The 6183-nt window shown below is 39.2% G+C and overlaps 1 long non-coding RNA gene across 1 annotated transcript; it reads right to left on the reverse strand.

The window, feature by feature from the left end:
* Positions 1–1882: 1882 nt before the first annotated feature.
* LOC132344229 (uncharacterized) lies at positions 1883–5075 on the reverse strand. Its single transcript, XR_009493405.1, has 2 exons — positions 4947–5075; positions 1883–2045 (listed from the first exon to the last, which is right to left on the reverse strand). It is a non-coding gene; the product is annotated as an uncharacterized lncRNA (long non-coding RNA).
* Between the last annotated feature and the right edge of the window lie 1108 nt (positions 5076–6183).

Genomic DNA, 6183 nt, shown 5'->3' on the forward strand with positions numbered 1-6183 from the left:
GCATATGCTTCAGGGGAGTGGCATTCTTTCTCTCTGACAACATCCTGAGCAGTTACTTCCACATCTTCTCTGTGCTGGGAAAAGACCTACTCAAACAGCGAGGGCATCTGTTATTCATGAGTTTTATACCATGAGGCGGCAGAAAAAAATACCACTCGTAGCAAAAAATGGTAGCCCCTTGATGAATGATTCTGATTCTCCAGGTATCCTTCCACAATGTGTTTGGAAATAAGACAGGACCCTCTGGAATGTATAAAGCCCCTGATTTCTAGGATAACTTAAGGTATGATTATGGTGGTGGGAGTGGTCGTCTACCAGTGGTCCCCAACATCTTTGGCACCAGGGACCCGTTTCCTAAGGCGGTTTTCACAGGGACTGGGCTGGAGAAGGGCATGGGTCAGGTGACAATGCCGGCAGTGGGAAGTCACAGATGAAGTTTCACTCGCACACCTGCCACTCACCTTCTGCTGTGTCCCCCTTCCCTCGCAGGACAGGAACCTGTACCAGTCTGCAGCCTGGAGGTTAAGAACCCCTGCTCTAAGCCAAGGAGAACTGGAATAATTAACTTAAATAGTGAGAGTAAATGTTCAGTTCAGTTCAGTTCAATTGCTCAGTCATGTCCAACTCTTTGTGACCCTATGGACTGCAGCACGCCAGGCCTCCCTGTCCATCTCCACCTCTCGGAGTTTACTCAAACTCGTGTCGATTGAGTCAGTGATGCCATCCAGCCATCTCATCCTCTGTCATCCCCTTCTCCTCACGCCTTCAATCTTTCCAACTTCAGGGTCTTTTCAAATGAGTCACATCAGGTAGCCAAAGTATTGGCGTTTCAGCTTCAGCATCAGTCCTTCCAATGAATATTCAGGACTCATATTCTTTAGGATGGACTGGTTGGATCTCCTTGCAGTCCAAGGGATTCTCAAGAGTCTTCTCCAACACCACAGTTCAAAAGCATCAAATCTTTGGTGCTCAGCTTTCTTTATAGTCCAGCTCTCATCCATACATGACTACTGGGAGAACCATAGCTTTGACTAGACAGATCTTTGTTGGCAAAGTAATGGCTCTGCTTTTTAATATGCTATCTAGGTTGGTCATAACTTTTCTCCCAAGGAGAAAATAAATGTTAACTTATTTATATTCCAAGAAGATGAGAATGCAGTGTCAGTGGACAAAATAACAATAGTAACTACCATTTCCTGAACTTCTACTATGTTGCTAGGAGACTTCTAAGCAGTGGTTTATAGATTTTTCTCTTTTAACCCTCAGAATAGACACACAATGGAGGTATTTTTATCTTCATGATGTAGATAAAGAAAGAGAGATTGAAGCACGAAATGAATTGCCTTACACTCCAGCTAGTAAGTAGCGTATTCTGAATTTTAACACAGTGGCTTCCCTGTGGCTCAGACAGTAAAGAATCTGCCTGGAATGTGGGAGATCTGGGTTCGATCCCTGGATCAAACTGATCCCCTGGAAAAGGAAATGGTTACCCCCTCCAGTATTCTTGCCCGGAGAATCCATGGATGGAGGAGCCTGGCAGGCTACAGTCCACGGGGTCGCAGAGTCGGACACAACTGAGCAAATAACACACACACTATTCTCCTGGACAGTCCTGCGCATTCCTGCATCAGTGCGGTTTCCTCCTACTTTCCTTTTCTGGATTTCTTGGTAGAAGAGGCTCCTGGCTGTAGGGGAGGCACAGACATGTTGTGGCTGGAGTGACTATTAGTCATTAGGTAAATTGAGTGAGAAGGAGAAAATGGTAGTATGCAAAAGCGACTGCAGCATAAGCGACCACAGATGTGACCATAGTTTAACATCATTATTTTTGAAAGAGTTTGTGATTTGTATTAAAGGAGACTGGCATTCACTGGGGACCTGGTACATTTTAAGGTATGTTCTTGGGTGGTTGTTTTACCTTCATTTATAGATGAGAAAACTGAGACTGTGAAATTCCAAGAGGGTTGGCTAAGGTTACTCATGGAACAGGGGTTCAAGCAAAAGTCCAGCTTCAAAGTCTTCACTGTTTTCTTAAATTGCATTACCTTCAGCAGGAAAAAAAAAAGACAACATAGAAATGAAAAATACAGGTTAGTTGTATTTTGCTTGGATGGAAGAAATAATTTTGGCCAGTTGGAATCATTTAATAATGAAAGGACCACCTTCAACACTATCAGCCCTGTGTCCTTGAAGACATTCAAGTTGAAACTGAGAGATTAGCTATGAAAGTAGTGTAATTCTTACCCTTGGTGAATTGTTGAGATAAAAAAATGTTCCATTTCCTTCCATGTCATAAGGCTGTTCTAGGAACCTATGGCTAATTGGGATGGGTGATAATACCAAGCAGTTTCCAAAGAGAATCACATTGCTATTTCTGTTTTTAAGAAGATTGATACACTTGGAATGAAGTGTTATTGATGTTGGGTAGTTGTAATTATTCAGAACTGTATGCACACTGGTTTTGCACATCTTACACTATTAAGTAGGGCAAACAGATAAGGGCACTATACTTCAAAGGACAGATTGGTCAAGGATTTCTTCTATCTGCTGGTCTTATCAGTGGTTGCAAAATTATAAACAAGACCAGTCTAAAGTCAGACATAGAGAAAGATATAGAGATGGTATGTCAAAGTATATTACATGGAGCAATATCAGGTTTGGAAGGAGACTGAAATCCAGAGTCAAATCAAAATAGGAGATGTCAGATAACACAGAATCCAGGCCATGATTAGAAATCAGAATGGATGTGAATTGATGAGTACAACTCAATTTTAAAAAATGCATTGACTGCATCTGATGTATTGAGCATCACTTTAGGTGCTTGGGAAATATGGAGATTACAAAGATAAATTTCAAATGAATTTGCCCTCAAAGAACTAGTAGTCTAGAGGTAAGATACCCAAATAAAATAGTTTAAATAGATTGCAATAAAAATAACAGCATACTACTATATGTAGTCTGTTAACAGTTTGCTTTTTCATTCAACATTATGTTGCTAAAATTTATCCTTGGTGTTATGTGTAGAGTTTATTTATTTTCACTATTAAGTCATTATATATCATATCATTATATTGCATGTTAAATATCCAAATTCATGCAAAGTAAATGGTACATTGCTAAAGAATAAAAGCACACGTATTTATAGTAACAAAATGTGGATGACTATAAACACAATTTCAGGCTAGTGATACCTCTGGGATAAAATTAAAAAATAATCCAAGGATGAAACATATAGACTGATGTAATAATAGCAGTAATGTTCTAGTACTTAAGTATAGTTGTGGGTTCATAGCTACTTATCATAATGCTTCAAATATATACATTTAATACATATATATATTACACTCCACATATATATGTATATATATCTATACACATTCACACATATATATGTATACAGACATATATATCCATAGATTTGAAATTATTTATATTTTTGATATATAAAAGGCATTTTAAATTTTAAAATGTTTAAATCTATAGTGTAGTATAGAGACATACACACGCAGAATACAATGGCCCAAGAAAAGAATGTGGAATCACTCATCTTGGCTGGATGAATAACAGATGGAATTTTTTAGAAGGAAGACATAGAGTATGCTCTATCTCAGGCAGGTGGTTTTCTGAAAAATACATACATGTTTACCTCATTCAGAAAGAAAGGGCATACCAGGCAGAAGAAAAGCTTTGCCTGCCCTGGAAGTCTGCCTGTACATTTCTCTTATCATATTTACTATTCTCTATATCCCTAACCACACAATATATGTGTGTAACAATATATAAATGCTAAAAAAATGAAAACATTCAGGATAGACTGTGGTATATAAAGGTGGGTGCATATGCGGAACTTCTAGGGGAAAAAAGAGAAGCAGAAAGCTATCTCAGAAGATTTGATGGGCATGCAAAGGATTTTAGGAACATAGTATGGTGTTGAAGTAGAGGAATCATAAATTTTGATTTGAGTGGTAGATTAAATGAGGCTCCAGTGAGAAAGATTGCTTAAAGGTGGGGTGTGAGAACCTTTGTAGGAAACAGGACCTTTAGGAGATGGTGATCTAGTCCCACCTGGAAATGATAAAGTAGAGTTGGGAAAACAACCACGGGGATGGCTGGTACTGGAGTTGGTTGATTTCCTTCTCCAGGGGATTTCCCCAACCTAGGACTCAAACCTGGCGCCTCCTGCATCTCCTACACTGGCAGGTGGGTCCTTACCATTTGATCCACATATCTTGGCCCAATTTTTAAACAAGGATTATATTTTTCTTTCTTTCAGTTTCTTGGATTTTATCTTGAATGGATATATAGTAGTCGTTTGGGCAATATATTTTAGAAGGATTTATAAAAATATAAATAATTTTCTGGTGGTGACAAAGTGTGTTTGATGGTTTTAGGACTGAAATTCAGAATCAGTTTGCTCTTTGCATATGGCATAAAGTAATAGTCCCCCTTTTCATACTCATTAGAAAAGACTCTGATGCCAGGAAAGATTGATAGCAGGAGGAGAAGGGGACGACAGAGAATGAGATGATTGGGTGGCATCACTGACTTGATGGACGTGAGTTTGAGCAAGCTCCAGGAATTAGTGATGGGTAGGTGTGCTACTGTTCATGGGGTTGCAAAGAGTTGGACACAACTGAGCAACTGATTGGAACAGTCCCCCAAAATGACCCTGAAGGCATGAACTGAACTTCTCTGCTCTCTCTTCTTCACCTTTGGCACAGTACCAGTGCACATTTATTCATTTGTGGCGTAAATATTTGACACCTGTCCTGGTGGGTGCTGTGGGGGCTTCCCTTTTCCTCCCATCATGATAGAGGCACACAGCCCCCCAAGTTTTGGGGATGGTGGCAGCTGATGGCTCTCAACTGACTCCTTCTCTGGAAACTGCCTGTAGCTGAAGAAAGTGGCTTTGCTCAGCTCACATCTATTCCCAGGGAAGAGCTCACCTTACTGACTGGCAAGTGAGTTGTTTAAATCCATTAATTTCTCTCAAAGTGGGACAACTCTGAAGGAGCATTCTAATTCCAGAATCCACCGTGCAGTGGAAGGAGGCCTCTAGTACAACTGCATCATAATTCCACTCTGTTCTCTGCTCTATGGTACTTTGCTTGCCTCTAGGTTTTGATCACTTATAAGTTTCCTGTACATGAATTCTCATCTTGGAGTGTGTTTCTCATGTGGCTCAAACCAAGTTTCCTATTAAGTGCCTGGCGCAGGGGATTTCATAATTTTATAGATACTGAATAGATACAATGTAAAAGTTAAAGGTGATATTGAAGAGTGTCTGAGGGTATTTGACCACTGTTTGAATGGTAGATTGGTGCCTTTGAAAATTGGTAACACCCAAGAAGTTGCATGATGACATAACAATCTTTTGAAACCACTAGGGTGGTACAGTGTTAACTCTTAAACTACAAAGATGTGATGTGGAGCCTGGCAACATTTTCAGTCCACAGATATGAGTGAGGTCTTAGTTATCATGCTATGGAGGATTTACTGTGCCTCGAAGCTTTAATCTTAGAGAACATTGATTTACTCTTCAAAAAATGTAGGGGTTCTGCTGACATGCAGGCTGAGGGGAGTTTAAATTTGTATGAAGACATTCTGTCTTTCCTGCTCATATACAAGGCAATAAAGGAAGGGAATATATTAAAGGGTGGCCAAGTTTCAGGTTTGCAAAGTGTAAAGGTCACTTGTTTTCATATAACAGGCCACAAAGCAAAATTAAATAGAGAATCCCATTTTCTGGCCAAACTGTGTGGGCTTTGGAAGCCTAATCCAAGGGGCAACTCTCTTTTACAGAGAAGTCAATTGAAACTTAAATGACAACACAAATCAGATGCTGATTAAAAATTTAAAAATAAATGCAATATTTGAAACTGCCCTGCACCAGCAGCATATACACATCCATTGACATTTGGACACAACAAAAATGAAGAGTTTTCCGAGTTTCTCTTTTGTTCATGATTTAAAATGTCAAAGGAATAAATGAAGCTTAGCTCTTAACAATGGGGACTGTTATATAGCTGAATATAAAGGATGCTATTTTTTGGCATAAATGAAAAACAAAAACAAGGCAAAATATATGAAAGTCTATACTTTATTAAAGACAGACTTAGATTACTACTCCCCGTGTCCATTAACTAGATGAATGTACTTGGTTAAATTGCTCAATTTAATCTC

The sequence above is a fragment of the Bos taurus genome, chromosome 29 (genome assembly GCF_002263795.3).
Source record: "Bos taurus isolate L1 Dominette 01449 registration number 42190680 breed Hereford chromosome 29, ARS-UCD2.0, whole genome shotgun sequence".
NCBI classification, from domain to species: domain Eukaryota; kingdom Metazoa; phylum Chordata; class Mammalia; order Artiodactyla; family Bovidae; genus Bos; species Bos taurus.